The sequence below is a fragment of the Equus przewalskii genome, chromosome 31 (assembly GCF_037783145.1).
Source record: "Equus przewalskii isolate Varuska chromosome 31, EquPr2, whole genome shotgun sequence".
Classification (NCBI taxonomy): domain Eukaryota; kingdom Metazoa; phylum Chordata; class Mammalia; order Perissodactyla; family Equidae; genus Equus; species Equus przewalskii.
In genome coordinates, this window is record NC_091861.1 from 7,816,062 (window position 1) to 7,840,951 (window position 24,890).

The 24,890-nt window shown below is 50.3% G+C and overlaps 1 protein-coding gene and 1 long non-coding RNA gene across 8 annotated transcripts in view; one reads left to right on the plus strand and one right to left on the minus strand.

The window, feature by feature from the left end:
• The window catches only part of EPHX1 (epoxide hydrolase 1), a 53,867-nt gene that overhangs the window by 18,749 nt on the left and 10,228 nt on the right, over window positions 1-24,890 (minus strand). The window contains exon 1 of one of the 7 annotated variants that reach the window (XM_070602677.1): window positions 24,094-24,485. The exons of 2 other annotated variants lie outside the window; for them this stretch is intronic. The gene's annotated coding sequence lies outside the window, so the exon portion shown is untranslated. Of the gene's footprint in view, window positions 1-2,923; window positions 2,999-18,443; window positions 19,124-22,280; window positions 24,486-24,890 lie in introns of those variants that run through there. 4 more of the 7 variants (XM_070602679.1, XM_070602682.1, XM_070602683.1 and 1 more) reach the window with 4 other exon arrangements.
• On the plus strand, window positions 7,562-16,250 carry LOC139080702 (uncharacterized). Its single transcript, XR_011535417.1, has 3 exons — window positions 7,562-7,693; window positions 11,903-11,996; window positions 16,046-16,250. It is a non-coding gene; the product is annotated as an uncharacterized lncRNA (long non-coding RNA).

Here is a 24,890-nt window from a genome sequence, read left to right on the forward strand (position 1 = left end):
CCCTGAGGTCTGCTCCTGGCAGGAGCTGCCCCTCTAAACTGAGAACTGGGCCACTGGGGGCCATTTCTTGAAATATTCGTCCATAGTGGTCCTTAATGAAGGTTCTGGACAGACCTACATTGGCGTTGGCTCCCTCCCTTTCCTGCAGCGGGGTGGAAATCTGACGCCCTGTTTCTGCCAGTGACCCCACTGACCTCTGAGCTCCCATACTCAGTCCCTGGAACCATCTCTAATTCTCCCCTCACACCTGTCCCTCACCAAGTCCTGCTGAAACCAAGGACAAAGGAGCGAAAATTTCCCGGGATTAGGGTGAAACTGTGCCTCGCACTCACAGGGTTAACGTGAGAAACAAAATAACCAAAGTTTCTGAGCTCACCTTGCAGAACAGCAGGAGGGCCGCTGATAAGAGAGGAGCTTGTGACAGCCCCCGGCCTGACTAAGCATCTTGCAAGAACATTGAGAAGCTAAAACGACTGATTGTAAACTCTAGACGTCAAAGACTGAAAATCCACCATGTGCAACATGTAGAACAGATGGTCACGCCTGTGCAGAGGACTCTTCAGCCCCCAAGGCCACATGCTCCCCCTCCCCTACCTAAAACCCCAAACAAAAACGCTTGCTTGGAGCTTTTCAGGGAGTTCAGGATGATAGCGTTAGCTGCCTTTTCTCCTTGCTCAGGACTGTGCAATGACAAAATTCCTACTTTCTTCCCCTACACCCGGAGTCAGAGATTGGCTTGCTGCACAACAGGTGAGCGAACTCACTTCAGGTTTGATACCAATTTGGCAACCCAGATGGGACAATGTCCCAAGTGCACGTCTCACCTGTGGCACTCTGGCCTCTGGGTAAAAGCTGCTCTTGGAAGCTGTCCTGCAGCTGACTGAGCCCCTTGTCTCAGGGACAGCCGCAAGCGACTGGATGCTGGCCAGACGTCGCTTGGTGCTTTTGCTTTGGTGGTGGAAGAAACTAGGTTCAGGGCTTAGGAAGACGTCTCTTGTGAGTAGATGGCAGTTTTTGTTTTTGTCCATGTGCTAACCTTTTCCAACAGGACCAGCCAGAAATAATGGGAACCTGGCAGCCCTCTGGGCTCCATTTGTTTTAAGGTCGAGATGGCTCAACCAGATTGGGTAAGTCGTCCAGTATGCACACCGAGGTCCCTTGTCCTTGCTCATTTGGGAATATCTGTGGGGCGGATCTTCATTTGTTGGGCACCCCCTGAGTGTAGGACACGTACTAAGCTGGGACTGGAAGCACTTTGGTTTTGGTTTCTTTGTTCTGGCTTCCATTTGCTGGCCAAGGGTTTCTGGGAAAGCACGGTTGTTGGATCTCTGGTTGTTGTTTGTTTGTCTGTCCTTTTAAAAGTGTTAACAAGAGAGGTGCCACATCTATTCCACCTAAGAGCCCCTTGGGAAAAAGTTTGACTCACTGGTCGACCTATAGTTATAAACCAATGTCTAAAGAGGGATGATTTTCTTTTGTCACACCACATGGCCACAATAATCTTTAGACTCCAGAAGGGAAAAAAATGGCCCAACAATGGATCTTTAAGTTGGAAGATTTTTCGAGAGCTCTCATCACAAACAGCTGTTTTATTGGTACCTATGAAAAGACCAAATTAAAAGAAAAATACAATGACTACTCTTAAGAACTTAAACTTGGGGTCTCACCTTCTCATGGTCTTACAGATGCTAATGAAAACATTAAGTTAACAAAGAAAAATCAGAAAGGGAAGAGTCACAGGACTCATCCCAACAGGATGGAAATCTTTAACTAGTTATTAAAAGGAAAACGGGGGGCAGTCAGGTGGCGCAGCGGTTAAGTGTGCACATTCTGCTTCTTGGCAGCCCAGGGTTCGCCGGTTCGGATCCTGGGTGCAGACATGGCACCACTTGGCAAGCCATGCTGTGGTCGGCGTCCCACATATAAAGTGGAGGAAGATGGGCACGGATGTTAGCTCAGGGCCAGTCTTCCTCAGCAAAAAGAGGAGGATTGGCAGCAGTTAGCTCAGGGCTAATCTTCCTCAAAAAAAAAAAAGGGAAAACGGGATCAATGGAACACACATGAATAAAGTTGAAACAAAGGTTTTAATAAAACACTGCCTAAGGTTGGATGGGCTAAAGGGACCCCTTATTGGCTCCCCAACATTAAAGGACATCAGATAGGCCTGTTCTATTTACCCCAGTTTGAAAAAAAATTAAAAAGCCAGAAGACAGAAATCACAATAAGAAAGCTGACCAACAATTATTTGGTGCAATAGTTAGGCTACCAAGGTTAATAAGACTATAAAGATTAAAGTGTTTAACAAGTGTTTTATACATAATATTATATCAACTTTGCCCGGATTTTTTTTTAAAGGTTGGCACCTGAGCTAACATCTGTTGCCAATCTTCTTTTCTTTCTTCTTCTTCTTCTCCCCAAAGCCCCCCAGTACATAGTTGTATATTTTAGTTGTGGGTCCTTCTAGTTGTGGCATGTGGGATGCCGCCTCAGCGTGGCCTGATGAGTGGTGCCATGTTTGCGCCCAGGATCCGAACTGGAGAAACCCTGGGCTGCCAAAGCGGAGCGTGTGAACTTAACCCCTTGGCCATGGGGCCGGCCCCTGCCTGGATGTTTTTTTGGAAATAGATGTCACACCTGGCTGGAAATGCTTCCCCTACACAGTACTGTAATACCAAAACTTGCTAATAAAATTCTAATATGTTAGAATTAAACTTAAAATTAAGATATAGTTTTGTAAAAATTGGTATATTTAAATGGGGCAATTTCAGTTTACCCAAACTGATGTATTTACATATACAATTGGAAAAAGCCAGCTACAAAGTTAAATAACTACCGGGAAGCCTGTTTTAATCTTTTGAGACTTCTAAATAAAATCAGGAGTGCTTTACTGCCTCTTTAAAAGAAAATAAATAATTAAACATGCCAGTAGCTAAAGATGAATCTGCTGCTCGTCTCTCCTCTCTTGCTGAGCTTCCCCACTTCAACTCCCCCGAAATTCCTGATCTAAAATTAAGCAAGAAAAATAAGTAAACTTTTGAGATAATTTAAAATTGTAACGATCTCTCTGGGGAAACTCTGTTTCAGAGGAGTCCACCTTAAGGGTCACGCTGAAAAGAGAGGATTCAAAATCTCTCATGATGGAATGCAGTCTTTAATTAACACGCAGAAACGTCTAAGAGACAAAGTTGTTTAACACGATAAAATTAAGCTTTGATAACTGAGAGCTTATTTAAGTGTGCTGGTTTAATTTAAAATAGACATGTCCTCAGAGTTATCAGCCTCGGATATGATGCAGACGTGTTGTCTCTGTTATAAAATGTGTCAGCAAAAGTAATAACTTAGAATAATAGCAGATTTTGTTTGACGTCTCATGAAGTTTCTGCAGGCAATCTAAATATAATTGTTGAGAAGAGGTAAACTAAATAGATGTAAAAAAGAAAAGTTTTGGGGGGTACTTTTTAACAACAATTATGTGTTATGATGTATGTACTTAAAACAACTTAAGATGAATGGCTAACTGTTTTAATGTCACGGGAAGTTTTTTGAGAAATCTAAACCTAATTGTTGGGAACAAATGATTTAGACAGATGAAAATGGATAGGAGTTTTTGAGTATAATAATTATGTTTTATGGTCTGTATGCTTGAAAAACAGCTTCCAAAATCTTTTGGCAACTTAAAACTTTAGAGTTTTGCTAAATTAAATGACAGAAATTTGAGTATCTAGGTCATTGCCACATAAGATAAAATATTAGAAATTGATTACTAAGCATAGATTTGTCTGCCTTTGGTTTCTTATCTCAGAAAAACTGAAAGATGATTAGGTTTATTGATAAACATGTTTTGTGCATGCTGGGGAATTTTCTATGAGAAAATACATGTTTCTGTATACAAGGAAAGTAAAATGTATGTTTTCAGTAAAGAAGATAAAAAAATAGAGATATTTTTGTTAGTTTTGTTACAAAAGATAAATATGTCCTAAAGTACTGGGGAAAAAAACAAAAAAAGAAAACATGGGACAAATTTTGAATGTTAAAAGTAAGTGACAAAAGATTTGTGGAAATAAAACCCTGAGAAATTTTGTGCATGGTCAAGCTGGCTGACATTTAAATGAATTCAATTAAATGAATGAGTTTCAACATCAAGCGTAAGCTGGTGCAAAATTAGAATTTGGCTTTCTCACTCTTAAAAAGATAATGTTCTTAAGCTTTTGGTCTGCTCTTGATATGGAGGTTATAAGAGGTTTTTCTTTATTTTTCAGTGAGTCTACCTAAAAGACAGAAAAGCTACGTTTTGTTAAAATAACTTCTTATGTTCAAAGAGACTGAGGTTTCTTTACTGTTTTTTTTTTTTAAAAAACTGTTTAAACTCTCTCTGTTTGCCCTTGACATCTTCTGTCATCACCTTGATTGAATGAATAACTAAGCATTGTTTCCTTTTTGACCAAGTGTTTTAAACCCTTTTGATATTTTTGACAAATTCTCCCAAAGTTTGAATCCTGGGTGAAGTATTTCTTTTGACTTAAAAAAAATCTTTGAGAATTTCCAATGGGCCCTGGGACTTCTCAAAGAGTTTATTCTGTCTTTCTACAAAGAGAGAGAATAGACTAATTAGACCTACTTGGTATATTAAATTACATGGGAAGCATTGTCAAATAAATGATGATAAATCTTCCCAGGTTATATTGTGTAGGTAAATGTTATTAATATAAGTACTGTAAAAAATTATATAACATTCCTAAAATTCTGATCTGTCTTGGTTATCAATCACAATTCTGGTTATTATCTCAGAGTGTTATATGTCATAGAAGTGGTCAGGTGTCTGTCAATTGCCATTTTTGAATGTTTTGTTATTTATAGATAGTTGTTCTTTTACTCTGATGTTTTTGCGGATGTGTTTCATCTTTAAAAACATTCATGAGGGGCCGGCCCCGTGGCCGAGTGCTTAAGTTCATGTGCTCCGCTTCGGCGGCCCAGGGTTTCACCAGTTCAGATCCTGGGTACGGACATGGCGCTGCTCATCAGGCCACGCTGAGGCGGCGTCCCACATGCCACAACTAGAAGGACCCACAACTAAAATATGCAACTATGTACTGGGGGGCTTTGGGGAGGAAAAAAAGCAGGAAAAAAAAAAGAAGATTGGCAACAGTTGTTAGCTCAGGTGCCAATCTTTAAAAAAAAAAATCCATGAAAAGGACTCTGGTGCTTACTCTAGAGTACAGGTTTCTGATAAACTTTCAGACTATAAAACTGAGCTGAGTAAGAAATTATAGAACTGTTACTGAAAAACCTATGGCCTCACAAAACTGCTAACAGAAGATCAAGATCAAGAATTAATTATATGAGACTAAATTAATGAGGATGTTTATAATTTTTATGACTTTTTTGTTTAAGATATTGCTGATTAATGTTTTGTCTTTTTCAGGTTTAAGAAAATCTTTTTCTCTTTTCTCTTAAGAAACTATGACTTATAACAATTTGTAAACAAAATTAAAGCATTTATTTTTTTTTCTCCTACCTGATCCCTCCAGAATCTGAAAACTCTTAGTAAGTGTGTGAGTATGGTTATTTTCATGTGAATATAATTGTTTGCATAAGTTCAATAAGAATCTGTTCTTACAGCAGGACACAATTGGAAACACTGGTTATATTACCAAGGCTTTGACTGGAATGTCACATTTGAGAGTAACATACAGGCTCGAATATGACAAGACAGCTTTTGAGGACTAAACATTGACTTTCTGGAATAAAGCCACTTAAAAATATTGGCCAGGTACCTGCTCACAGGGTTCTCAGTAACCTGGTATGGTTGAGTAAAAAATGTCACTCCCTCTGACAGGAGCAAAGAACCCCAGGATATTTTGGGGGACCTCACGTAGAGAGGAACTCACTCAAATCTGTAGGTATTACAGGCAAAGTCTGATGACAAGTTCTTGGTCTAACTTTCCTGGCCTTGAGAGGCCTTTAAAGTTCAATCTGAGATTCTTTATAAAATCTTCCGGCAAAGCAGGAACTAATTAAAAGATCAATTGCTATTCTTGCTGTACTTATGTAAATGAATGGGCCACGTTTACCGAAACTAGACTTATTTTGTAAACCAGTGGGTCTTAATTTGGCTATCTTTGATAAAAAGGAGGGTAATTCTAGAGAGAAAAATTATGTTTCAATAAAAACTATAATACACATTTGTGGATGTTGTATTTTAGTTCTGTCAATTGTCTCTGAGGTTTATTTTCTACCCGTAAACTGCACTAGATTCTAACTTCTTCTAGTCTCCTGAAATATCTGAGATAACAAATCTCCAAACTAATGTTTTCCACCATTTTCATTCAGAATTTGAAAACTAAACCTGCCGTTTTTCCTGAAGCCCTGCAAACTAAAGCTGAACATCTTGATATAAACTTAAGAAAGATTCATGCCGGCTGCTGTGTAAGCCACTCAGAAAGATACCTGAGAATCTGATGACACCATCAGAGACATTCAAACTGCAAAAGATGCTTTTGACCCTGACTTGAATCTTCTTGATTCACTGCCCCCTGGGGTCAGGAACTGGTTTATATTTTACTCAACCATTAACCTTGTTTTTTTTTTTTTCTCTAAAAATACTTCTTATTAAATACCTGGTTACTTACTTACATGATACAGGCCTAACTTTGGGAGCCCACCTGCATCACTGCCTTATTAAAAACTGGTTCAATGAGATGAAACAACCTATGCCCCAATTCAGCAGGAAGTAGCTAGATCTGTCGTCACCCCAAACCCCTCAAGAATGAGGAATGATCAAGAGAGATTGAAACCAAGGATAAAGGAGTTAGAATTTCCCGGGATTAGGGTGAAACTGTGCCTCGCACTCACAGGGTTAATGTGAGAAACAAAGTAACCAAAGTTTGTGAGCTCGCCTTGCAGAACAGCAGGAGGGCCGCTGATAAGAGAGGAGCTTGTGACAGCCCCGCCTGACTCTAATCATCTTGCAGGAACATTGAGAAGCTAAAACGACTGATTGTAAACTTTAGACGTCAAAGACTGAAAATCCACCATGAGCAACATGTAGAACAGATGGTCACGCCTGTGCAGAGGACTCTTCAGCCCCCAAGGCCACATGCTCCCCCTGCCCTACCTAAAACGCCAAACAAAAACCCTTGCTTGAAGCTTTTTGGGGAGTTCGGGATGACACTGTTAGCAACTTGTTCTCCTTGCTCAGCGCTGTGCATTAAGATTCCCACTTTCTTCCCCTACACCCGGTATCAGAGACTGGCTTGCTGCACAACGGGTGAGCGAACTCACTTCAGGTTCGATATCACTGATGCCGCTCAGATTCAACCCCCTCTTCTGACCCAGAGCCCTTGTCACCCACGCTTAGACTCCTGTGACAGCTTTCCTGGCCGATCTCTCAGGTCACTGGCGCACTTAGAATCCACTGCAGCATTCTTCCTGGGAACCGCACCCTGCCTGTCCAACCTTGAACCTCCATCTCCCGCTTTGGGTTGTGAAATCTGAAGTGGTTCAAGGTCTCATTCTCTCCACGTGTACTGATAGCCTAAGCTGTGCTAGGGAGCAGGCCCCTGCTATCCCAGCCGAGATGTGGCACGTGGGGTGAGGGCGTGGGCACTATCCCCAGACTAAAGACAGGCCCTGGCTTCCATCTTCCAACCCCAAGCACCAACAGTGCCTGGCCCTCTCTGTGTCTGCTGATCAGGTAGGTGGCTGGAACCAGCATTCCTATAGCTAAAACAAGGCAAGGGACAGCGGGTCTGGAGGGTACGTGGGGAGCGTGTGGGAGGAGGCAGAAGCAGAGAGCAGAGCTGCCCCCAGCAGCAGAAGCAGGTGGATGAAGTTCACCTGGCAAGCGGTCACATACAATAGTCTGGAGCTCGGGAGGGCAAGGTCTGTGTCTGTCCTGGTCATTGCCTTGACCTCAGTGCCCAGCATACTGCCTGGCGCAGCACTGTATTCTGCCAATATTTGTGCAATCAGTGTACACAGTGGAAGTAAATAAGACACATTTTTGCACAATGTTGTCAGGGAGCTGCAATCGTAATAAACAACAAAGAACGAGAACCCCTTCAACCTCCCACCAGAGCTTTACAAAGCGCCCTCCTTCCGTGACTCCAGCACAGAGAGGCCGTGAGCACCGCTGTCACCTGCCTTGGATCTAAATGCCCAACTTTTATATCCTGGTCTGCACACAGCGACACCCAAGGGGCCCGCTGCAGGTTCCCCCCATCCCCACTGCCTTTTTACAATCGCTGGGTCATTCCGACTCAGCAGATCTGATGTGTGTGCAGTGTGGTTATCTCTCCTGGACTTCAAGCAGCAAAATGAGCCAGGCTGGCCCGGGGACGGTGTGTTGAAACGATCAGTGTCCAAGGGTCCCATCTAAACCCACAGAATCAGGACAAGGCGTATTGCGACAGCCCATGCTGGCACGCCCAGGGCAAAGTAACAGATTCAAAGAGAAATTATAAAGCCCTTTGATGCGTACCCTAATTAAGATAAGAATATCAGTACCTGGTTCAAGGATGGTGAGCAGCCACTGATCTCAGATTACAAAGCAGGCTTTAGTGAAGTGTGTTGATCTCTCACCTAGTTCCCTCCCTTTATCTAACAATGGGTCTTAATTGCATACGAGGTAAGGTGTTCAAGGTTAGCCTGCTGCGACAGGCACTGACTGTCTGCAGGTGGCTCTTCAGGGATGTGCTAAACCAGGATACATGCAAATCCATCCACTCAGGAGCCAGAATTCATTGAACTTGACTTTCCTTTTCACCTATTTGAGGCAAGAATCAGAGCAGGCAAGGGCTTCCCCCAGTCACACTGCAATTGTGAGGATTAGAATTTGTAGCCAAAGCATTCATTCTCCACCTGTCGCTGGGCGTGTCACAGCCCCCTCCCCTAGCTCGCCTCCCCTCCACACCTGTTTTCAGCCTCAAGTCTTCATACCTGCTCTCTGGGACCCCCAGAGCACAGTGAACCACGGCTCATGGGGGCCGCGACCACCCGCCCCAGTGTGTCTCCTAAGCTTGCACATCTTTTCCAAAAAAATGAAATAACGAGGAACAAGACCCTCCCCTTCCTGGCCTAGAGGAGCTGTGGTTCAACGGGGGAGGAGGTGGTGGGCCAGGGAGTTGGCCATTCGGCTCCATACCAGTCTCCTGGCCTGGGCGTGAGAACTGAGCTGCCCAGGGGGCTGGCAGGCCAAGGAAGGGCAGGCCCCAGCAGGCCAGGGGGTCCAGGTGCTGCAGCTGCCCTCAGGCCTCTGGACTTCCTTTGCCAGGGCGCCTGCTCTCCTTAGAGTATGGGGAAACTGAGGCTGGAGGCTCAGGAGAGAGGGTACCACTCTGCCAGCCCAACCCCCTGGAGGCAGCAGGCAGCGGTGTGGAGCCAGCTGGCAGCTCCCTTTCCTCCCAGGGCCGGCTCCTTGGGGTTGGGCCACGGGAGCAAATGTTGCCCACAATAGGGAGATGGACTGTGCGCCAGGAAACCCAAGGCCAGCTGCACTCTGGCAGCAGCGGCTGGGGTTGGGGCGGGTGTGGCACCAGGCAGATGACAGAGTCCCCCTCCCCAGGGCCTCTCTCTCGGCCAGGTGGCAGGGAGGAGCAAGAGAAAGGCTGCATCGGCCCCACCTCCATGGGGCCAACCTGTCACTGGGTCGGAACCACTGAACATCAAGCTGGAAAGGACTTCAGCAGCCTTGAGTCCAACTCCTTCTCTTCATAGCTGGGGAAACTGAGGCAGGGGTGTGGGGAAGCAACTCGCCCCAGGTCATGTGGCCAGGGAGTGACACATCTGGGGTAACGGGCGTGAAGAACCGGTGCCCTCCCTGCCCTCTACAGGGCAGCTCTAGGCAGCTTTCTCAACCGCGGCACACTGGACGTTTTGGCCCCGCTGATGCTTTGCTATGACGGCTGTCCTGTGTACCGTGGGGCGTTAAGCAGCATCCCTGGCCTCCACCCACTAGATGCCGGTAGCACCTCTCTCCTGCAGTCTGACAACCAAACATGTCCCAGACGTGGCCAAATGTTCCCTGCGGGGAAAACTGCCCTCAGCTGAGAGCCCAACTGTCGATCAGTGGTTCATCTTTAGGATGGGTTGGAGTCACCTGGGGAGCTAGTCAAATGGAGTTTCTGATTCAAGCAGTCTGGCATGAGGCTGGAGAATTTGCATTTCTAACAAGTTCCTAGGTGCTGTTGCTGTTGCTGGTCTGGGGACCACACCTTGAGAACCCCTGCTCTGCACTGGATTATAAACTCTGAGAAGGCTGGGCTATTTTTTTTTCTTTTTTGGTGAGGAAGAGTGGCCCTGAGCTAACATCTGTTGCCGATCTTCCTCTTTTTGCTTGAGGAAGATTGTTGCTGAGCTAACATCTGTGCCAATCTTCCTCCATTTTGTGTGTGGGATGCCACCACAGCATGGCCTGATGAACAGTGTGTAGGTCCATGCCCAGGATCCAAACCTGCGAATCCCAGGCCGCCAAAGCAGAGCACATGAACTTAACCACTACACCACTGGGCCGCCCTGGGTTGTGCATCTTGCTTTCCAAGGCACCCTAGTGAACACCCAGCCCAGCTGTGGCAGGTGCAGGGATCCCACCAACAGCTGTTGAATGAACACTTGGGCCCAAGGTGAGAGGGGCTGTGGCCCTTCCATAGGACCGAGAGGAAAGGCAGAGAGATAACGCTGTCTCCGAGCTGACAGGGGAGCGGAGCCCCCTGAGCCCCCTGCCCGCAGACTGGTGGGGTGGTCCTATGCAGAAAGCCGGGTACCTGAGCTGCCCTCCTGGTTAAGACCCTCTGGGGAAGGTGGACCCACTGCCCTGCATTCATCGTGTCCGAGATCCCATCAGAGACCTGCAGCAAGCGCGGCAGCTCCAGGGGCACCGGGGCCCAGCCAGGCCTGGGAAAGCCTCAGCAGGCCACCTCTCACGTGTTACCAGCTCTCTGTTCCTGGGAGGGGAACCAGAGAAATTCCATAACCTGTTTTTCGTACCGCCTGCAAGCTACAGTCTACACTCTTAGCCAGACACGCGAGGCAGCCCCGCTCTGGAGCCTGAAGCCACCCTAGGCAGCTTCTCCAAATCCTAGGACACCCTCCATCTCCCCTGTCAAGTCCCTGCTCTTTCTCTTCGGGAGCCAGCCGAGTCTCTCCTCTGGCCCGGAGCGGCGCGTGCTCCCACCCTCCCCTCAACTCCTGTCCCCACGCCTTCTCCCCCTGGGGGCTCAGGGCCTGAGGGGAACGAGCAACGACAGGGAGGGCCTCCTCGGACACTGCTCTGAGCTCTTGGTATCATTCAACTCATTCACTGCCCACAACAGTCCCATTCGACAGATGAGAAGACTGAGATTGAGGAAGCTGTGCAAGATGGAACAGCCAGCAGGTGGGGAGGTGGGATTCTAACGTAGCAGCCGGATGCCCGGCCCGCGCCCGCACCCGGCCCCAGAGCTCCTCTGCTCCTGGGCTTTGCTCCCTGGGGAGGATTTTTCCGTACGATGAAACTGTGTGCTTCTCACAGATAGAGATTAGGTCCTTCTCAGCCCTAAATCCCACCAGGTCTTCTTTATAAAGGTGGCTGATAAACCACAGAACTGAATACTGTCATAGCCGAGCCCATCACGACACAAGGGGCTGAGGCTCAGCGAGGGCAAATGATTCTGCTCAAGGTCGCCAGGGGTTGTTGGCCAGCTGGGTCCTGAGCGTCTTCCTGTGCTGTCGTGGCCTCCACCAGCCCACAGATGGCTGCTCGCTGCCCAGCACGTGGTGGGATGGCTGAGGCAAGGGGACTTTGGAGAGCTCTGCAAGAAGCTGGCGAAGGCTGCTGTGGCTTCCGAGTCACTGTCCCTTTCCCCTTCTTGCCCCTCCTCTGGCTCGAATGCAATCTTCCATTTCTTCTGTCTCCCCGGCTGCCCAGCACAGCGCTCTGCATCCGGAGGCGCTCAGTGTCCATGGAACCACACTCCGGAAGCTGGGAGGCTGGTGGGCCGCCGTCCTGCCACTGGACTCAAGTAAGACGTTAACCTTTAAGGTAGGAGGTATGTCGGGGGTACCATTAACACTGGAGCCGAGCTAATGGTCCCAGGGAGAAGCTAGTTAAATCCAAATGTAACAGGAGACTTTCATAAGATTGAGCTGGAAAACTATTTGACAGAATCTACTAGAATGGGACACTGCAAACTCTATGACTCAGCAGTTCAGTTCTGGGCATAGACTCAACCCAAATGTGTCCACATGTTTACCAAAAGTCACAAAGTAGAACATTCCTGGCAGCACTTTTTGCCAAGGCCCCAAACCAGAAACAACCCAAAAGCCCGTGCATAGATTGTGGTCCATTCACACGATGGAGCACCATCCAACGAAAACAAAGCGTCTGCAACCACGCACAGAGACGAGGACGAATCCCACAGCCAGCGCTGAGCCAAAGAGGCCAGCCCCAGAAGAGCACATATCACACGATGCCGTTTACGTAAAGGACAAAGACGAGCAAAACTCTAAGGAGATACGTGAGAATGGTGTTTGCCGTTGGTGGCGGGAGCTGGGCCCAAGCACTCATATTTTTCAGAGCTCCCCAGTGATTACAATGTGCAAAAAGGGATTGGTCCGTACGTACCCCAGAAAGGAGAGACCTGGGGAGCAGGCCTTGGGCAGGTGCAGTGACACAGTTCAGGGGTGCACTGAGCAGTCCCTGCGGGGGAGGTGCTCCATCATGAGCCCGGGGTGGCCACGTCACAGGCCCTCTCCTAGCCCGATGCTGCCCCTCAACTGTGACAACCCGCCTGGGCTCTGCTTCTCGACTCAGGGAGGCCTGCTGATTCAGAAGTCAGCCACGTAGCCTGAGTCCTGGACGCGGGCAGACCTCGGCAGCGGGCGCCCAGGGAGCGTGTTGCCTCCCAGTTCCACCAAACACGGAGTACAATGCAAATACTCAGTGAGTTTGGGGAAGCATGGTGGCCCACGGGGCTGTCAGCATTTGAGGAGCCAGGCTGGCTTCCCTGGAGGACTCCCCTTCCACGGGACCCGCAGACAGCAGCTCTGACTACCTCTGACTGTAGGAGCTGGAACATCTCGGAGTTTACAAGAAGGGAGCTTCTAGCTTGCTTCCCCGTTCCAGTAGTTCAAATCCCAGCTCCACCATTTACCAGTTGAGGGGCTCTGGGCAGGGTGCCAAACCACTCTGAGCGTCTGTGGCCTTGGCTGTGAAACGGGGAGAATAACGCCGACCCCGCAGGCTGTCTGTGAGGATTGGCCAGCTCAAAGCATGTGCTCCACCAAAGTCTGTTCCTTTCCCTTCACTTAAATCCCCTATTACTGCACGGAATCTCTGTGCTGGAAGAGAACCCGGAGGAATCCCTGTCCCTATTAGATTTTTAGCCCACGCCCCAGGGCCCAGCCACAGCCTACGTGCACAAACAGGCTGGAAGCAGCCCCTGTGGTCCAAGGCCATCTGCTGTCCTTCCCGGATGCCTCACCAAGGACATGACTTGGGAGGATGAAGGCAAGCACAAGGCGAGGTACATCTTTGGCTATCAGTGTTTTGCAAAACAGGTCCTTGGGGTTGTGTCAGCTCCTCTTTGTTATTCGTCCGGAAAAATTACATTTCCAAATTAGGGGTTGACTTCCCTTTGCTAAGCCTTCATATTTCCAAAGAGAGCTCCATTTATCTCTTCTGTGTGGTCGGCTCCTGCTGGTGTAGAAAATATTCTCACCTCTTCAAAACATCACTGCTTAGGAGTCACTATGAAAAATTCAGAAGTGACACAACACAAAACGAGAGGGCCAGCTTTGTCCTGCTAGCACCTGGAATTAGAGCTCGACGGATCTACCCCAGAAGTCCCAGAAATATATTTTATCCGATTAGGCTGTTGTTTTGGAATGCGCTTTTCCAAACTAGTGACAAAATACTCTCCTGGGAGAGTTGGGTGGGGAGGGGAAGGCTGTCTGAATGAGAGCACTTTGTCTCAGAGCCGTGCTACCCTTCCTAAGAAAAAGATTAGCTTGCCCAGGGAGGAAAATGTAGTTTTTGTTGCAAAGCCTGATTTTGTTTTTTAAACACAATAACTGGAGGACAATGGTCATTTAGTTATAAGAGGCTATGCTTACAGGGAAACCTGAGACTCTACGACTGACTGCTCTGATAAGAAACCAGATTATATACAGCGTAATTCCCCCAATTCTAGAGGGAGGTCAAGTTCTGGGCACACGTTTTTGAAACTTGAAAAAAAATCAAGAGTGAGTTCAAGTTGAATAAATTAGTTGAGTAATATGATGACCTTTATCCTTAAAAGATTGACTGAAGGGAGGGGATGGGGTTGGGGTGTGCTGGTTAAGTTCATATGCCTCTGCTTCGGTGGCCTGGGGTTCGCAGGTCCGGATCCCAGGTACGGACCTAGCACCGCTTGTCCAGCCACACTGTGGTGACGTCCCACATAAAATAGAGGAAGATGGGCACTGATGTTAGCTCAGCAACAACCTTCCTCACACACACACAAAAAAAAAGGTTGACTAAATGTAAACTATTTGAAAGTGAAAAATGACGCAAGTGGAGCAATTTATTAGTTTTCTTGGGTCTGACTCACAAAGGACAGTTTTAAATATAGGAGGTCAAACAGGGTAGGTGCTTTGTTCTCTGGGACTGTTAAAAGGAACATCAATCTAATAATTTAAACAAATGCAGTGTTTCTGTTATGCTTGGGGCAAAAATACAAGTGTTAAAACTTAGGATTCATTTTAAGATTGATAGTAAAAACTCAAGTGAACTCTTTTTCTGTAATTTGAATTTGGTCTGGAAAGTATCAAGAAGTCATTTGTTTTTGGAGTAAATAAGAGATTTGGATTCGTGTCTTGGAAAAGCAAGTATAAATTTGCTTTTGGACCAGACAGTGGTTCAGCAGACGCTGCATGTGACTATGAGTCACGTGCTTTGCAGGCACAGGGAATAAGACACAGACAGCCCTGTACCTGCAGGAGTTCCTGCTGTCGTAGGATGGACAAACAGATGAATAAACAACACCCTTCTAGTGCCAGATACAATAATATATGTACACAGATGGAAGAGAAGTGTGCAAAAGTAGGAGTTGTTAAGTCTGCCTCAAAGGTTTCACAGAGAAGGGGTCACTGAGCAGGGTTTTTAAGGATGAATAGGAGTTTACCAGGCAGAAAATAACAGTGGCATGGGGACAAATCCAGGGAGAAAAGAGAGGATGTACAAAGGCATGGAAGTAAAAAAGTGCATGGCGTAGGCGAGGAAACACAAGAATCGACGTCCACGTTCAGTGGAAGAGCTGACGATCACGAATGTCGAAGTGCAGTCATTTCATTTCTTTCTGTGTTAGCTGAAAGGAGTCCCTATCTTATCTCTTTGATAAATTATTTCATCACAATGAAGCCGACCCAGGAATTTTGACTTACAAATCGTGTTTGCAATTCGGACGACCCCGCTGTAAATTACACGCGGAGAGGAGCGAGGTGAGGAAATACGCTTGGGGATGCGAGCATTTCGTGCTTGCGTGATAAACAGGTGATCGGACAGGAGGTTAATCAATACCCAATGCTCCACCCCGACTCCTTTAGAGAGCTGGTCGCTCCAGCAAACACGCCATCAGATGGAGAGAGCGGGGCAGAGTGCCAGCTATGTTTTCCCCTTCTTTCTTGGCAATGGAATTTTTATTTTAGTTGGAGAAGCCAAGCTAAACACTCCATTTCTTGGTCCCCCTTGCAGCTCAGAAGGACAGAGTGGTTCAGTGCTGACAAAGAGTTGTTAAGTGTATTTGAGGCAGAGCCATCTGTGGCCCAGGCAGTGCCTTTGCGTGAATTAGGAAAAGACACCCATTCCTCAAAATACTGTCAGAAAAACACACCTCATTGCCATCTGCTAGAAAAGTGCTTGTAAATAAAAATGCAAATCCACAATGTTGGCGATGTGAATGGCATCCTCTACGGTTGCCCCGTGTACAACGTACGTAGAGTATATGGGCCCTGCACGCATGTGGAAGACGATGTAAGGAGCCCTGACTTAGCTGTGAAGCATGAACCTTTTGTCCTTCCCCTTTCTCTTCAGGCTTCCTGGGACACAGACATGATGGCTGGACTCAGGGAGCCATTTTGGACCATAAAGTGATCTTGAGGATGGAAGTCAGTGCTAGAATGATGATGGAGAAAGATGAAAGAAGCTTGGATTCACCATGAGCCACCAGCCCAGCCCTGGACTACTGACTCCCCAAATTCCTCTGTATGACCGGGAAATACACTTCTATATTGTTTAAGCCACTGTTAGTTTGAGTTTTCTATTATATAAAGCATAATGCAATCCTAACTAATTGAGGAAGTCAGGGGGAAAAGAAAATATGTCAAGTCCCCCAGTGGACAGACTCTCAAGGACAAATGCTCAGTCTTCGGAACTTTCTGTGCTGTCGGAATGCTCCACCTCTGAGACATTTATATGATAAACATTTTCCTGCTGTCCCAATCACATAAAAGGAATGTTATCAAGGGCAGGTACAGTGCAGCGTGTGGCCCCTCAAGGACATTGTCAAGGATGGCGCCATCGCTCTTGCAGGCAGAAAAGGCTGTCCCACTGGGCTCCAAGTATTCAGACCACTTATTTAAATAAAAAAACTGGATGGAAAGCAATTTTATAATAACTGTCAAAATGTAAACTACAGATGGCCTTCGACCCAGCAATTTGAGTTCCAGGAATTTACCTCCCCAAATACTGAACTTACATTTCTGTAAAATGTCCTATGGACAAGAACAGCCACAGCAGCTTTTTTTGTTGTTGTTAAAAGTAGAAGATTGGAAGCAATCTGAACATTCATCAACTGGGAACTGATGAAGTAAGCTGTGACATATTCATACAGTGGATACTACATAGAAGGTGAAGAAAAAGAGGTAAATCCATATGCTGATCTAGAGAGATCTCTGTGATATACAGTTAAGTGAGAAGACGGGCTGCAGAAAAGTGTGTAGAATTATCAGGTGCTTTTTGTGTGGACCAAGGGTCACACGTGTCTGTGTTGAAGACTGATGCTGGGGGCCTGGTCTGGTGGTGTAGTGGTTAAGTTCAGGCTCTCGGCCTTGGCAACCCAGGGTTCACAGGTTCAGATCCCAGGTGCAGACATGGCACCACTCATCAGGCCACACTGTGGCTGCATCCCAATAAAACAGAGGAAGATTAGCACAGATGTTAGCTCAGCAACAACCTTCCTCAAGCAAAAAGAGGAAGATTGACAGCAGGTGTTAGCTCAGGGCCAACCTTCCTCACCAAAAAAAAAAGAAAGAAAGAAAAGACTGGTGCTGGGAGTTCACCCAGATACTGGCAACAGCGACCGCCTGGAAGGAGGGAATATGCTTCCACTGAATAAGCATTTGCACCTTGAAAAAAAATCATTTTTTACCAAATGCATATACTGTTTGCTCAAAAACAAAATAATTATACATTTTAAAAAATCTGAAAACCCATAAGGGTGCCAGACCATGTGATTCCACTTCAACAGTGAGTCAGATGCCCTCACAACACCAGAGCTGCAGGAACAAGCCGCCTCAGCTGGGACAACTGCTGCGTGACTTTCTACTGGCCATAAGGCCCTAGGACGAGGTTAATCCAGAAACCCATGGGCATCTGAGGGCCGGGGAGCTGGCAGAAATGTGAAATGGGGAAGTGAAACCAGCTGGGCTGTCAGAGAAAGTAGCTGCCAGAGAACTGGGCCATCCTTTCTGCAAACGTGGCTCTAGTGGCCACCTCTGATCAGATGACAGACACGTCGTGTCTCTAACCCAGACCTCCTCCGAGCTCCAGACCCTACACCCACCTGCAACCTGACTGTTCCTGAAAATCTCGAAACCTCCTCCGGGGCATCTGAAACTTCACTTGTCCCCTGAGATGTTGTCTTCTTCTGGGGTTCCCTCCCACTGTGGCTGGCACTACCCACCTTCCGAATGCCAAGTCAAAAACTGGGGCGACGTCCTTGAAACCCCCTCGTTCATTTCACCCACATCCGATCCGGCACATTCCGGCAGCTCCACCTCCGGGGATCATCTTGCACCTTCTCCCGGACCACACCCCGCCCACGGTCCTGAGCTCTCCCCGGATGACAGCCAAGCCCCTGCCAGTCCCCACACCTGCTTGCCCCCTCAAGATGTGGTCTCTTGAAAATGCCAGGCTGACCATGTCATGCCCCCTGTTAAAACCCTTCGAGAGCTTCCTGCTGCCCTGGGGACACAGCAACACTGGTTAGCGTGGCCTTCAAGGCCTATGTGCTCTGAGCTGCCCACCTGTCCCCTCCCACTGGGCTCCAGCCCCACCCCATCTTCAGGGAGTCGGGAGCCAGCCCGCCTGAATGCCTGCTCTGAATCCGGCCCTGCCACGTGCCAGCCACGTGACCTCAGGCCAGGGACTCTACTTCTCCGGCCTCAGTCTCCCCATCCGTAAGACAGGGAGAATGAAGTCCTTCCCTTACCGGGCGGGGAGGAGGTACGAGGTAGCTGGGATGAAGGGGCTGCACACAGAGCGGCTGTCACAGGCAGCGGCGTTTTTTGTGTGAATCCTGAGCACACAAGCGGCAGCAGCGAGCCCGGAGCTGAGCCATCTTCCCTGAGGAAGTGCTTCCTGAGCGAGACGGGGAGTTAAGGAGGGCTCCTCGGAAGAGGAGGAGCAGAGGGCTCCAGCAGGGAGCATGACACCGAAGGCCAGCAGGGCTGGAAAGCAGAAAGTGTGGGAGGGAATGGCCTTGAGCCAGGGGCCCACAGGACCTGCCGTGCAGCATCTGGATGGGTGAGGGGGAGGCCCACGTTGGGGGGCTGGCCAACCCTGAGCACCTTTAGAAAGGGGCTGACGACCTCCACGGATTTTAAATGCCCCTGAGCTGGGGCCCACCACAAGCTCGTTCCCACAACCTTCCATGCAGGCTCTGAGTTCCAGAACTCAAAGTGGGACCACGCTCTCCACCCCGCAGGGGGCTCGCGCTCAGGCCTGGGGAGTTTCAGAGGAGGTCCTGGTCCACCTCACGTTCTGCCAATTCAGTAAGAGCCGATGAGTTCTCCCTGGGTGCTGAGTCACCAGAGAAGAAACTCAAGTGGAAAGCACTCCCTTCTGTGGAATTCCAGCACTCGGCATTTTCCATTCGTGTGTAGAGCACTCCTATTTCAGGGGACAAAGGAGTGGGCCACTTAACACAGGGATTCGATTTCCTTCCCACCACAGCCACACTCGGCCTCCCTCCCCTGCCAAGTCTGCTGCTCCTCACTCATGTGCTCCCTCCCCATCTGGAAGCTTCCTCAGGAGCGTGTAAGAGGATAGCACTGTTAGCTGGCCACCGCTGGGTAACCTGAGCCGGCTCTGGAACACAGTGGCAGTGGCCCCTGTGCTGTGCAAGGCAGCCCTAACAACGTGGGTCAGAGTTCCGAGGAACGTCCCGGGTTGTTGGTGTCTTGGTGGGAGTGAGTTTGCTTGTGGCAATGTCTAGGTTGCAAAAATGAACAGAAAGTCACAAAAGGCTAAAAAATACCGTTGGAGTTCAATCAAAGGCCCTGAGGGCGACTCTGAAGGTAGCCTGCCCCATTTCAACAGTCTCCCCAGGTCCTGAGGGAGGGGCGCCTGCCGCCACCTGTGCCCGCCTGCCACCTCCCAGGGACAACTTGCTGTAGCACACAGGTCCTGCCGCAGGCAACAAACCAGGAAAGAACATCCATTTTCCCCCAAAGAGTTGGTGAGAGAGTGAGGCTTCTCTGAACTGCCCTTGTCTCTGCAGGGCCCATCATGGGGCTTGACACTGGGACCAAAGGATTTCTCCTACTTTGTGTGTGTGAGGAAGACTGGCCCTGAGCTCACATCAGTGCCCATCTTCCTGTTTTGTATGTGGGATGCCGCCACAGCCTGGCTTGATGAGCGGTGCACATGTCTACATCTGGGATCCGAACCTGCAAACCCCGGGCCGCCAAGGTGGAGCATGCAAACCTAACCCCCACGCCACTGGGCTGGCCCCTCTCCTACTTTCTAAAAGGCCTGAGTCGGAATACAACTGGAGAGTCACCACGCCATGCAGCAAAGGTGGCTCATCCGACAGGGCAAGCCAAGTCCCAGGCAGAGTGTCGGGGGCAACCTGAGGGGGGACCCTCAGGAAGTGGGGAGGGCCTCTGCCTGGCCTCTCTGAGGAGCACTGTGCGGCTCCCTGCTGCACAGGGGCACCTGGGCCGACCGCAGCCTCTCAGGCTCATGGCACAGGCTACAGCCGGCCGGAGACAGCCGGGTGGGCCCAGGGTGAGGATGCACAGAACCCTCCCAGGGCGTGGGCGTGTGTCTGGACACCACGAGCTCCGTGAGGAAGCCCAGAGAAGCTGGGGCTGTGATAGGAGGGTGGGAAGACTCTTAAACACATCCTCTCAGGTACTACAATAACCCTGAGAAGCAAAGGGTTTTAAAGAGATTTAAAAATGAGCTCAAGGGCTGGCCCAGTGGCGTAGCGGTCAAGCTCACATGCTCCACTTCAGCAGCCCAGGGTTCCAATCAGGGGTGTGGACCTACATACCGCTCATCAAGCCATGCGGTGTTGGCGTCCCACATTCAAAATAGAAGAAGATGGGCATAGATGTTAGCTCAGGGCCAATCTTCCTCACCAAAAAAGAAGAAGCAGTAGCAGCAGCTCAGAGAGGCTAAGTGGTTTGCTCGAGTTAACCCAGCCAGTAAGTGCCAAGAAGACATTTTAATTCAGTCTGTTTATCAATCTTCCTAAACACTAAAGGAAGCAAAAACTCCTTCGATCCTGACTCAGGACCAGGCCTGTCGTCCCCGGTTGTGGGTTAGCTACAGAATCTTCTGGAAAGTCTTTGAATTCCTCAGAGAGAAGAATATTTTTTTCCCTAATGCAAGCACTTTTGCTTAGGCCTCATAGAGCCTCACAGGTGTGGCTTTGCAGTGGCTGGACCGTGCACTAAATTGGCTCCTTATGAGAACAGTGGGCACCAGCCAGGCCACAGAAGGAAAGAGAGACAGTGGGGTCCTGCGGGCATGAAGACTCCACTCCAGGTCTTCGAGCCCACCGGGAGGGCGGCTCTAGGCTAGCCTTCAGAGAGTGAAAACAGCTGCTCTCTGGTGAGAAAGGATGAACTATGACCTTTTCTGGCAAGGCAAGTCAACTTTGATGGCAGAAGAGGCCGTTCTGGTTTGAACTTGCTTTGGACAACTGTGTGTTTAATTTTATAACCCAGGGGAGGATTGCACAGTTGTTTCCTTGGTCAGAGGCGCTCTTTCTGGAGTGCCGGCCACGCCTCCCTCCTCCGGGCAGGGAGCGGCTGGAGCCTTGGCAGAGCTTTGCTCCCTCTTGGAGGGACTGTTGGGGGCCTTCTCTCTGCCCACCGTCCCCACACGGCCCCCTGGAGACTCCTAAACTGCCCGGCTTAGGCCAAGAAGCACCCCCAGGCACCCCACAGGGGACCCCAAGAGGCCAGCAAGGCTGGGCAGTGACTCTTCTGCCCTTACCTGTCTGAGGCCCTGCTCCCCACGCCCTGGGCCAGGGCCCTCATTCCCCCAGAAGCTGCCCTCAGCACACCCCGCAGAAGCTGCAGGGCCCACCCAGGCCCCGTCAAAACCGACCGCTCTCCACCTACATGTTCCCTTTGGGCTTCTCGACCACAGAACAGCCCATGTCAGAGCTGCGAGGGCTCTTGCGGATTGGAGAGCCCAAGCTCATTTTACGGATCGGGTCCACGGAGGGGACACATTCACAGCAGAACTGGGACATGAACCTTTCCACATCATTGTACACCTCCCAAAGGACTGAGTCACCAGTGATGGGATCTAGGGCCCTATCCGAGGAGAGTTTTGAGCAGACCCTAGACGCCCCTCAAGTCCCCACAGGCCCGCTCTCTCCATCCCCCTCCAGCCCAGGGACCAGCCCACCCTCGGCCCTCCCGGATTTTGTAAGCCCAGCTGTGTTCCATGTCTTTGAGTATCTCAGCTCAAGAATGGAGAAATGGAGTCTGGGCAGACCCCATCTTCACATGCTGGAAGGGAAGTTAAGGTGCCAGGAGGGCACTCACTGGGCCTGGGGCACGCTGGGCTCTGACATGGATTGGAGGGGCCCTGTGCACTGGGGGCCCGGGCCTGGGACATGCTGGGCTCGAACGTGGACTGGAGGGGCTGTGCACTGGTGACCCAGGGCTTCCTGGGAGCTCTGCTTGCTGCCGCATTTAGAAGCAGACATGAATCAGGACACCACAGGAGGAGAGTGGGGGTGGTACCCCACCTCCTCCTTTCTCTAAAGGTCCCTCTGCCCAAAGAGCCCTCATTGGTCACTTGCCTGGTCCCAGCCAGAGTGCTGAAGGCCCAGCTGGGAGGCAGGTGGGAGCATGCACAGAGCATGTGGGTTGGAGCAGATGGTCCTGAGGTTCACCCTGGCTGCCTTGCTGAGCAGTTATTTTTGATGGAAGTCTTCCCTTTCCTGGAACTGGGATGGCGGAGAGGTGGGGGCAGGCAGCAGAAAGTTTGGAGTCCTCTCGCTCCCAGGCTGGGCCAGTTCAGTTTATCTAGTAGGTCGCTCACACCAAAGGACGCTGGTGGCAGCATGGTCCACACTCAGCAAACAGACATAAAGCTCATCCAGGCCGGTCATGCGTCTGCCACAGGGCCTCTGCACCTGCTCTTCCCGCAGCCCGGGGAACTGTCAGCCCAGACAGCAGCCTGCCCCTCCCTTACTGCTCAGGATTATTCAAATGTCACCTCTCAGTGTGGCCTTCGTCTGTCACCTGACACTCCCTTTCCCTCTTCCATGCTTTACTTTTCTCCGTGGCACACATCTTCTAACAGACTTTATATTTTACAAGTTTATTTTGTTTATAATAACAAAACTGCAACCCCCAGAAGGGCATGCTCCCACAGAGGGCAGTCCCTAAGCACGACCCACACTTCTTCACATGGCCCTCCCCGGTGCAGAAATTTGAGAAAGAAAAACTGTGTGCTGAACACTCCCAGAGCCTGGCGCTAAGTCAGACCCGGTGGGGCTGGTGAAAGTTCCCCAGGGGACCCCGAAGCCCGACTCCTTCAAAGAAGCAAGCCCAGCCCCAGAGGACAATGCTACTTTCTGGAGCACCGTGGCTTCCTGCAAATGTTTATTTTCAGTTGTGCTGAATTCAGGGGAGGCTGCCGAGTGGAGTGGCGCAGAAGGAAACAGGCACGATTCCCACCGTCCTCAACAATTTCCCACGACAGCTCCTAAATCCAGGCCAAGGCGCTGTGCTGGGCGCTGAGGGACCAAATGCACGGTCCCCCTACCTCCCGGCCCACCCCCACGGGCAGAGCCCTCACGGAGCTGCCAGGGCAGAGAGGGGCGTCAGGGAAGGGAGGGCGATGTCTGCCCATCTAGGAGCCAGGTGCAGACGCAGGCTCTGTGGAGCCTGAAGCTTATGGCGGGGGGGGGGGGGGGGGGGGAGGGACACGCAGCTTTAAGAAAAATAAGTCGAAATCAGGATTATAACATTGCTAGAGCCACTCCACCACCATCACCCCCCCACCACCCACCAGGAAGGCTTCAGAAGAGCCAGGGCAAGCGAGGGGCCAGAAGCTTCTGTTCCACCGCCTCCCGGTGAATCCGCCCCTGCCAGGGAGGGCGGCTGCCTGACGCTCGGGTCCCCGCCGCGCTTTTCCTCGGCCTGATCACACTCCTCGGCTTCTCCCACACGGTGAGCTATTAACCCCAGGCCCGGTTTCCTCTTCTGTGCGTCGAGCGGAGAAGGCAGGAGAGAAGGGCAAGGGGCCGAGAGAGGGAAAAACGGGGGCAGCGGACAGAGATGGCAGGAAAGCCCACTTCATCCTAAAGCCCTGAGATGGGTCTTACGACTCCGGGCCAAGTGCATTCACTGCGGGAACGAGACGCAGCCCCGGCAGCAGTGTGCTCCCGGAGAGCCTCCCGGGGCCCCCGCTGCGCCCCGATGGGGGTCCGAATCCGCAGTCCCTCGGGTGGAGATGGAGCTGTGGGGCGCCCCAGAAGCGTGAGCCTGTCTGCAGGTCGCCCGGCTGCCCTGCACGCCCCCCAGCCGCGGCCGCCGCGCCCCAGCCCGCGATCCCGATCCGCCTCGGCGTCCTGGGAGCGCGCTCCCCGCCGCCCGGGCGCTTACGATCGGCGTCTCCCCGGCTCCCGGCTCCGGCGGCGGCAGGCGCGGTCCCTCCGGCTGCCGGCTGCACACTCCCGCCCAGCTCGTCTATCGCCGCCGGCGCTGACTCCGCCCAGGCTCCGAGCGGGGCGGTCCCGGGCCGTCCAGGTTCAGTCCCGCCCCGCCGCGGTTACCTGAGCGCCTGGCAAAGCCCCTTCGCCCCGCTAAGGCTCCGCCTCTGCTTTGGAGGAGAGCTGCTCAAAGTGCCATCCGCAGACCGAGCACAGAGACGGAGCCCAGGAGACTAGGAACCCTTACAGCAACCTGATACAGGGACGTTGTCAGCTGAAGCTAGAAACAATAAACCCAAGCTTGCACGTCTTCTGTATTTCATCTTTCTAGCAATTCACTGTTACTGTATTTTCCACATGTATTGGTCCCGGATGGATGGGGAAATTTAAAAACAAATTTGTCTTTCAACACAAAGAGTCAGCAGCACTAGCCTGGATGAAAGTAGGACCTACTCAGAGAGGTCATCATGATGAGGACTGAGAACTACAGCGCTGCCAGCACCCGGAGAGTAGCTTTTTAGTAAATCCGCTGGGGTTCAGAAGGGGCTCAGGGCCCAGGCCAGTGGGTGCTGGGGCTCTGTGACTTCTGCGTGAATCCCAGACCTTCATCCTTAGTGCTCCAGTCACCGGCCCTGCAGCCAGCGGGGAGGCCTCCTGCCCTTTAACGCTGCACCCTCCGGGGAAGCCCTCTGCGGCCCCTGCAGTCTGTGGCATCTCCGCGCTCCTTCACAACTAGCGGCCGGGGAGAGC